This window comes from Suricata suricatta, chromosome 5 (genome assembly GCF_006229205.1).
Source record: "Suricata suricatta isolate VVHF042 chromosome 5, meerkat_22Aug2017_6uvM2_HiC, whole genome shotgun sequence".
NCBI lineage: Eukaryota > Metazoa > Chordata > Mammalia > Carnivora > Herpestidae > Suricata > Suricata suricatta.
In genome coordinates, this window is record NC_043704.1 from 145294339 (window position 1) to 145304367 (window position 10029).

General features: G+C 45.2%; 1 long non-coding RNA gene across 1 annotated transcript; it reads left to right on the forward strand.

The window, feature by feature from the left end:
• Positions 1-2945: 2945 nt before the first annotated feature.
• On the forward strand, positions 2946-4032 carry LOC115291502. Its single transcript, XR_003908492.1, has 2 exons — positions 2946-3022; positions 3651-4032. It is a non-coding gene; the product is annotated as an uncharacterized LOC115291502 (long non-coding RNA).
• The last annotated feature ends 5997 nt before the right edge of the window (positions 4033-10029 follow it).

A 10029-nucleotide genomic window follows, 5' to 3' on the forward strand; every position in this document is an offset into this window, starting at 1 on the left:
GCTGGTGAGCTCAGTGGGAAAGAGGCAATTGCAAAGCTTGCTGGAGTGGACACTACTGTTTGTGGACTCACCTGCTTTGTTCAGACCCTCACCCCTGCATGTGACTTCATCACCAACTCCAGGTGTGGCCAGATGGGCTAAGTGAGAGTTCATTCCTTTGGCAATTGCTTGACAAAAGGACATATTCTGCAGTTTGGGCCAAAGAGAAATAAGGAGAATTCTGTTGGGAGTTCCTCTTGGAATAATTTTCCCACTTCTGGAAAAGGAAATGTAATGAAAAAATTTTTTCTTCTTCAAGTTTCATCTAAGGACCCAAGGCATTCAAATTCTCACACTATCATCTATAGCTATATGCCTCAGTCTCCTCATCTTCAAAACGGAAATGAAGGGGCACCTAGGTCACTCAGTTGATTGGGCAACCAACTTCTGCTTAGGTCATGATCTCACATTTCATGAGTTCAAGCCCCGTGTCAGGTTTGTGCTGACAGCTCAGAGCCTAGAGGTTGCTTTGGATTTTGTGTCTCCCTTTCTCTCTGCCCCTCCCCTGCTCGTGCTCTGTCTCTCTCTCAAAAATAATAAATAAACATTAAAAAAATAAATAAAATGGAAATGAAAATGGCAGCTTTGCCTGGTATTGTTGAGATTTATTTAGTTAGTTACAAATAATGTTTTTGAGCACTTGCTATATACCAGGGACTGCTCTTAAGCTGGAGTGTATTTTATTCAGTGAACGAAACTGATGACCTCTTCACTCTACACAAAGCATTCTGTTAGAGTGATTTTCCAAAACTGGTAGAATCATGACTCTCATGCAGGTATAAACATGAACACATGTTTAATATTTTATTTAGCTTACTAATGAGAAAACTGGTAAAAATTCCACAACCAGAAAGAACAGACCCACTTATGGATGGATTGGGGATATTGAAATAAATGCACAAATAGATGCAAGACTGGCTTTTTCGCAGAAGGGAAGGTCACCCCTCCCTTTCACAGAATTTACTTACATGTTTCTAGGCACAGAATTTACTTACATGTCTCTAGGCAAGGATGATTTTGCATTGCTATCAGTTGTCTATGATTTACAGAGTTGCAAATTCACTTACATGAAATAAGGATCAGATAACCAGAACCAGTATGCTCTAAACAATGCATAGTTTTCCAGTGAAGCACACACTTTTTCTGTTCTATTGGCCAATAGAGTTTATATTCCCATATAAACTAAAATGACTTCTGTGATTGTAAACCAAACATGCAGGCAGTGTTCAAGGGGCTCTGGGTATCATGGAGGCACACACATGGGACTGCAGAGTGGCTTATCAGGGCAGGCTTCAAGGAGGAGTCTATTTTAGAGCTGTGTGGAAAGATGGGGAGGTATAAGCCAGGCAGACAGCAGGGAAGAGAAAGGCACAGCATGAGGAGGAAACATAAGTAAAGGCTGAATTCTTTACAGGTAATAGAAACTGACATGAGTTTGTTTAAGCAAGAAGTGGGGATATATTATGTCACAAAGCATCTTATGGGGTCTAAGGATAAGGATGAAGTGCCCAAGAATGACTGGTAAGCTGGGACATGGGTGCTAGAAATACTTGTTCCCATTCCCTCAACCTACTACCCTTTGGATAGTTGCTTCATTTATCTTGTCAAAGAGAAGCTGGACGCTGGCTAATGTGGTAAGGATAGACTATTAAGTTATAACCATTGTGATGGTGAGAAAGGTTCAGTGTGAACTGAACTCAACCTCATTTAGTACAGAGATGACTGGGCACTTTGGAGGAAGAGTTGGGGGGAGCTAGAGCAGAGACTGGGCTTGTTCATTGGTACTCAACTGGTGGAGAAGCAAACTCAGATCCTTGTGACAGGTGGTAGGGCAAATTAAAGCAAGGTGCCCAAAGACTGGGAGGGAGGGTTGGATAGGAAGGAGTGGAAGTTATCCCCTAAATGTTTCCATTTTAAAGAGATAGCACTCGAGTCCTTGAGAAGACAGTGCTGGTGGTGGAAGATCCACATATCAAGGGGAGAGAAAGGACTCACAACTGCAAGCTTTCTAAAGTAACTACACTAAAAGTGGGGAGCTGGGTTTCAGGGACCAAGTTTGGGCTGAAACAAGCAGCCTTGAATTCCCTCAGGCAGGCTCTTTAAGGGGGAACATCCTAAGGATGCACCTTTGAGCTGTTGGGGGCTATGTTAGTGTTTGTTCAAGTCTTTTAGTGTGGGGTGGACAAAATCATTTGTGCTGAGTCTGCAGCTTTTATAGACTGAAGTTGAGATTCATCAAAAAGCCATCTAAAGTTTTGATAAGAGAATATTTGCTGTTCTCTCCCCACAGTCTGGCTCCCTTTGCTTCTAATCAATGTGGTAGACTAGCCTTCGGTGGGTTCTCTAGAAGCAGAAAGACGGACTTGGATGATCTGTCGGAGGTAGAGTTCTCAAGTGAAGCCGCTAGTGCAAGGAAGAAGCATGAGTGAGGAGAGAACTGAGCAGGGTTGGGGGGGATACTCTGGGATGCACATCCACTGCAGAGTTCTTGTGCCTTGAGGCTGACCTTTTGTAGCCCCGTGGTATCAGCTGAAGAAGAGGTGGACTATCGAGGGCAGCAGATGGTTTTCCAGAGAAAAGGTAGCTTTGAAATGCTGGCAACCTGAGCAGCACCAGATGGATGGGTTCGCTTGCCCTAGCAAGGAAGATCTGGTCAAGACACTGTAACACGTAGTTCAGGGCTGTCACAGACACTTGCTTTATTTGACGTCCCAGCCAATCTGATTTTGAAATCTCATCTCAGTTTTATATTTGGGAGTGGGAGCTCTCTGACTAGCTCCATTTGGTTTTGGGGTCCACACCAGACCAATCAACTATGGCCTGGAGGTCAGGTCATGGTTGTGAAGTTGACTGTGCATCACAATGGTGTGCATGGTAGTGGCAGTGGCAGGCATTCTGCAGGGTGCATGAGCTACCAGAGGCACCCCTCATGTCTATGGAGCTGTGACCCAAGATGTCATCCACATAGAATGCAGTATGGGAGGTACTTCTAGCATACGTAGCATTGGGGCTCTAATGCTAGGGAGTTAAGGATTCCAGAACATACCACCCCAAAATGTGTCTCTTTAGCATATGGATTCTTTAGAAAATGCTTATTTATTTGTTTGTTTGTTTATTTATTTATTTATTTAGAGAGTGAGAGAAAGAGAGAGAGCATGAGTGAGTGGAGGAAGGGCAGAGAGAGAGAGAGAGAGAGAGAGAATTCTGAGCAGCCACTGAGCCGTCAGCGCAGAGCCTGATGTAGGGCACCATCTCTCAGGTGAGATCCTGACCTGAGCTGAAATCAAGAGTCCAAAGCTTAACCAACTGGACCTCCTAGGCTCCCCTAGCATATCGATTATTTTTGAGATCATTAAGAACCAGCGCATGCAGGAAGAAGCTCTAAAAACAGGGAACAAAATTTCCTTTGGTAAAGTAAATTTATGTTTATTAAAAGGAAATTTCTATGTGTAGTGAAGTCTCCATCTCCTGTATCAAGAAGAGGAGGACTCTTAACAACTCTAATTGATGGAGTAGGCACAACTTAATCTGCATAACAAGCCTTACTAAATAATCCTTGTTGGATATGAGGGTGATCTGGCTGTGACATCTGTCACCCATTGATCTTCAAGGTTGATTTGGCTGATCTGACCAGCTAAGGAAGGTGTCCCCTTCCTCAACGATCCATGTGCGTCTTTCCCGAAGCTGTGCACTCAGTAAAAGAGGACGACCTTCCCCAAGAGAGGAGGACCATTCTTCGGTCAAAGTATACAAGTTGCTGCGCTCCCCTGCTAGAACCTCCAAACAAGCTCTCAACAACCCTTGTTTACCCTCCTTCCATCACCTTCCCATAACGTGCCCCACCCACTCTGAACTCCACACCCTTTTTCTTTTAGCCTAGGATGGCACATAAGCCCTAAACATCCATTTGAGTTACTCATCTCTAGGCACTTACATATGTTACATGAACGATGGACTGAAGTTCATTAACTCATCTATTTTTTCTCTTGTGAATCTGTCTTCTGTTACTAAAGAGCCTCAGCCCAGAACCTAGATAAAAAGACATTTCTTTCCTCTTCTACAGGGATGAAGGGTATCTCCTGGAAAGTGGGCTTGTAGGGAGCACCCCAAGTAATAACTATCCACTAAGTGTGGAACTGCTCAAGGGTGTGGAGTGGGGCAGGGGACAGGAGGCTGGACACATCCCAGGGTCCAGAGCTCAGAGGGCTTTGTGTTCCTCATTAAGAATTGTTACTCACCCTCCTATACCCAACTTGGGGAGTTAACAAAGAAGACCAGATGGGGACAGAATTATAAAAAGTGCTGAGTTCAGTGCCTCTACCCAAATCTGACCTCTTTGGGTCAGGGCCATGCTTTAAGCCCGACTCCTGAATTGCATCTTCCCCATCAAAATTTATGGGAATCCTATGTGTCATCCCCTGGACCTTCTGCCTCTTTTGCAAGCCCTAGCTGACCAGGTAAACACCTAAGACGTTGATGTGCTGATTACACATAAAATTGTTGGCAAGCATTTATCTCAAGATGCATTTTCTAGAAGGAGAGATTCTAATCCTGAGAATCCTGAGTCCTCTGGAGACAAAGCTTCCAGAGAGGCTTTGGGAACCTGTTGTATTCTGTGGTCACTATGTGGGGTCGTCCTTCATCTCTGTCCCCTTGTCTTCACGGGGAGCCCCAGCCATAGGCCATGTGGCCACATCACCACCAGGTGGCAGTGGAATCATGTTTCGAAGCCCTCAGGACACCACTAAGGCCCAGTTGGTTTACAAGATGTAAATAAAAAGAGGAAAAGTATAAAGAATGGAGCCCAGCTCTGGGAGCCTCCCAGATAAAACGAGAACTACTGCCCTGCTACTTAGACACTCCAGGCCTTGAACAAGGGGCTATTTTGTGCCTCAGGTTTTTTTTTAAATTAATTGTGCTATGACAGCAGCTTTTAAGCAAAGCCCCAGTCTTCTAGAATTATAATTTACTAAGGGCTTATTGTGTTCCAACCCTACTCAAAGATCTTTACATAAATTAACTCATTTACTCCTCATAAAAGCCTGTGAAGCACATGTTATTATCATTCTCATATTCTAGCTGAGGAAACAGGCACAGCGTTTAGTAGTTGTCCAATGTCACACAGCAGAACTGGGATTCAATCCCAGCTGGGCTGGCTTCAGAGTTCCTCTCCCCTAATTACTAGGCTATGCCACCTAGAACACGAATGAGTATTACCATCTACTCCCAAGTCACTGTCCCTAGCCATAGCCTATGGCAAAGACTGTGTTGAGGAGACAGAAAATCAGAAGAAATATGAAGAGAGATAGATATTTCTGGATCAAGTCACCCAAAATCTTTGTTGATTTTCCAGACTTCCTGAGCTGTGGACTTAAGACTCCACTGGGGGGGGGGGGTCATCCACAAGGCCACAGAGTCTTCTGCATCTGGGAGAAACAGTTCCCAACTTCTGCACATTCCTTGTACTTCAATAGGTACAGTGGCTCCCTGCATTCTGGCTTCTTAGAGAGTATGTGGGAGTTTGTGAGGGAGGCATTTCTGGCTCTTTCCTGGGGCCATTACTCCTTTCAGTGCCCATCTTGAGTGTTTAAAGCACATCTCCTTCCCCCACCCCCTGCCATATATCCTGCTGGATCCCTGCTTTCCTGACAGGCCAGTACAGTCATGAAGGATGGCAGGGAGCCCCAAGCATCCTCTGTGAGGGACGTGCCATCTCCATGGTCCCAGGAATGTCTTCACCATGCCACTTTCATGCGAGAGGGCCTGTGGACATGGTCCATGCTCTGGACTTCCTTAGCCCAGCCCTCCCTGTGCTCGTCTGGCAGAAGAGCCCCTGCATGGCTTCCAGGGCTAGAACTTCACCTGGGGATCTTCGTGCCAGGCCCTTGAGATCCAGGTGAGGACAATGTGTCACCCTCTGGGGCTCCTCCCTGGAACTCACCGTGTGGAGACCTGAGGCACTCGTGCATTGTCTGGGGGTGCAAAATGACCATTCTGGAAAGTTGCTTGGCAATTACGTAGAAAGTTCAATGTCTATCTGTCCTATAACTCAGGTATATCTGTCCTGTAGTCCTAATCCTAGGTATTTAACCAAGAGCAATGAAGAGCAATATCCACAAAAAGCCTTGTGCAAAAATACTCACACGAGATTTATTTATAGTATATAAAAACTGGAAGCAGACCAGATGTTTCTCAATGAGTCAATGGATAAGCAAATGGTGGCAATGTCATATAGGGAGCACCACACAGCACTGACACACACCACAGGACCACAAGAACGAATCTCAGACACAAGGCTGGGTGAAAATGTCCAGACACAGAAGGTTCATGCTCTCTGGTTCTGGTTTACATGAAGTTCTAGAAAATGTAAAACTAACCCATCGTAATAGGAATCAGAATGGTGGTTGGTTCGAAGTGGGGATGCAGGGGATGGGGCCAGTCCCAGGGAACGTTTCTATACCTCAGCCTCCAGCCTTGTGAGCTCTTCACGGATACCTTGAGAAGCCACTCACACTGATTTGTGGCTCTGTCCATGGCGGAGCTGAAGGGAGGGGTTTGGGCAAAGGGACATTTAGTAGAGATGGATAGTTCCAGGGATGTTCACATTTCAGAGACAGTGTAACAGACTGCTATTGCTTCTTAATAATCATGTTCTCCTTTTATTATGTCCTACTTGTAGCTGGACATGTTGCCAACTAACCAAAAGATAACTGTCCCCAGACTCTCTTGCAGCAAGGTGAGGCCATATCACTAAGAGGCAGTATGTATGACCTCCTGGAAGAGTTTGAAAGGACAGAGAACCCACCTTTCCCCCCTCTTTCCTCCTCTTTGGAACACAGAGGTGATGACTCTGGTTCCAGCAGCCATCTTGGGCCATGAGTGTGCAAGCCACCTAGGGAGGCCAGAGGGAAATCTGGGAGAGGTATTGTGGAACTGGCACCAGTTTGGCCTGACAGCTTCTAGACTTGTGTTTAGGTCAGTGCTAATTGAGTTTTTCCATAACTTGCTGTTATACCCAAGTCCATGTGATATGGGTTGTACAGCATGGAGGTTAAGAGTGTGGGTTCTGGACCCAAACAGCCAGCCTCACACCTGGGTTGTCCCTGCCAGCCAGATGACTCTGGGATGCTCATCTATCCTCTCTGTCTCTGTCTCCTCATTGGGAAAATAGAGATAAAACTACTTACCTTGTGGGGTTGTTGCAGAGATTAGAGGAGTGGACAAAATATAGTGCATTTAGAAAGTGTTTAGCATAAGTTATGTGAACAGTTGCTGGCACATAGCAAGTGTTCTGTAAGTGTCGGCTTTTATTGTTTTTGCACAGAGATACACGTACAGTGAGAGAGAGAGAGAGAGAGAGAGAGAGAGAGAGAGAGAGAGAGAGAGAGAGAGAGGGAGAGAGAGAATGAGAATGAGAGAGATATCTGGTCTGGGTGATATATCAGGCCACACTTGTGCTGTCTGAGGAGAATGCTTCCTGCAGGTGGCAGCTGTGTCCTCAGCATTTGACTTCTGGAAGCTTACAGAGGTTGGCTCCGGGCCTCCCTCTGCTGAGTAGCAAACATTTTCCTTCTGTAACTGGCCATGGGGTGGTGATGTTCCCAAAGCTGTCCCAGACCCTGTGCCCTGCAGCCTTTCCCTGCCTGCTCTTCTTCATCATACTTAAGGCAAAGGAGCTTTTGGGGCTCTCTCCCAGAAGGTGAGGAGCCAGATTTAGTGAGTAAAAAAAAAGGTCACATGGTTAAATTTGAATTTCAGGTAAACAATGAGTGTCTTTTTTTTTTTAAAGTATAAATATGTCTCGAGTATTGCATTTTATCTGGCACCGCTAAGTGTGGGACCCTCTCCCCCAGGACTCCCACACCTGTCTGAGGTCTCTATCATATTCTTTAGTCCCCTGCAGGTTCTGGCTGTGGGTGGAAGAGCAGGTCATCTCCAGGGCCCTGCTTCGTGTCCACCTCCCTTGCTGCCTGCATGGCTTCCCAGAGGCTCTCTTTTCTGCTGTCCTGGGAATTCCCTCTCCTCTGGAGCTGAGAAGACTGGCTTTAACCTGTCACAGGTCTTTCAAATTTCTAGATTATCTGTGAATTAAGCTCTGAGTCCTTCAGGTTCTTACAACTTAAAGCCGTCTCTTGATGTTTAAGAGCCAAGCCACAGTTTTTGCCCATGTTCTCCCTTACCTGTGGGAAGTGGTAGCTGTTGAGGCTGAGAAAGAAGCAGGATGTGGGAGGAAGTGCAGCTAATATTTCCAGGCATCCCCCAGCACCCCACGGAGGGGCTCATTTAAACATCCCCAGGCGCTGTCATTATTCCTGTCCCTGTCCCAACATGGCCACACAGGTGGCTGTTATAGCTGTCAGGCTATTAAAGGACAGGTGTACATGGTCTGTGTCCTCCTCCCCTGGCATCTGTCAGAAAAAACAGCAATCAGCTCCTGGTGCTGTTTCCCAGAGGGGACTGTCATTGTGTTTGTCCTGTCAGCCAATGCCAGATGCACCGCATGAGAGAATCCCAGCTCATCCCTGTGCTGTGTGCTAAGGACCAAGGAGACAAGACAGAGGAGGCTTCTGGGACTTTCAGAAACTGAGAAGTGCCTAATGCAGCCAAGCACACCTCCAGGCAGATATTGTGCAATGTCCCCGTATTCTCCTAACTGAGCTCTGCTGATGAACAAGCTTGGGATGTGCACAGCTTGGTCTCTGGGGTCTTCAGGGGACGAGGGCACCTGGGATTGATGCTACCTTCGCGGCACAATGAACCTGCAAGGCAAAGGGAAATGGGAATTTGATTCTGGCAGGTGCTTCCCCTCAACCATCAGGCTAAAAATGTACCCATTTGTGTAAGACACAGGCCTTAGTCACTGAGAAAGGTGAACGTGTGATGAAGAGAAGTGTCCTACACTTGGCAAGCTTGCTGAGAATTCACACTTCCTAAATCAAAGCCCCTGACATTTTCAGAAGAGCCAGATTTAATAAAGGCATTTTCAAAAGTTTCAAACTGAATCAGAGAGACAGGAGGCCCTATTAGCAGCATGAATCTTGATGACTACTTGGAATTGCATTTGCTCAGAAGCATAGCTTTCACTGGACGTGATGGGAAATTGAATTTTGTGCAACTTGGGAAGAGGGCCTATTTCAAGCCATGTCATTAGGATAAAATTTGGAAAGAACATTTATGCCCGAGATGTTCTGTTTGCCCCAAGATGGAGCTCAGAGTGTCATGGGGATAGAGTGGGAAGAAGTTTTGCTCTCTTGAGGAGTGGATGTTCTTTGGCCTTGCGGATTGTACATTCAAATAAAACCTCATTTAAAGGCCAATCATCAAGGTTTGAGAAGAATGCTAGTGCAATTTTGATGGAGAGTGCATTGAATGTGTAGATTGCTTTGGGTAATAGTGACATTTTAACAATGTTTATTCTTCCGATCCATGAGTATGGAATGTTTTTCCATTTCTTTGTGTCTTCTTCAATTTCTTTCATAAACTTTCTATAGTTTTCATCATACAGATCTTTTACATTTTTGGTTAGGTTTATTCCTAGGTATTTTATGGTTTTTCATGCAATTGTGAATGGAATCAGCTTCTTGATTTCTCTTTCTGTTGCCTCACCTTTGGTGTATAGAAATGCAACCTATTTCTGTACATTGAGTTTGTACTCTGTAACTTTGCTGAATTCATGGATCAGTTCTAGAAGTCTTCTGGTGCAGTCGATCAGGTTTTCCATGTAGAGTATCATGTCATCTGTGAAAAGTGAAAGTTTGACGTCTTCTTTGCTGATTCTGATGCCTTTTATTTCCTTTTGTTGTCTGATTGCTGACTTCCAGCACTATGTTAAACCAAAGTGGTGAGAGTGGACACCCTTGTCATGTTCCTGATCTCAAGGGGAAAGCTCTCAGTTTTTCCCCATTGAGGATGATATTAGCTGTGAGCTTTTCATAAATTGCTTTTATAATGTTTAAGTTCCTTTTATCCCAACTTTCTCGAAGGTATTTA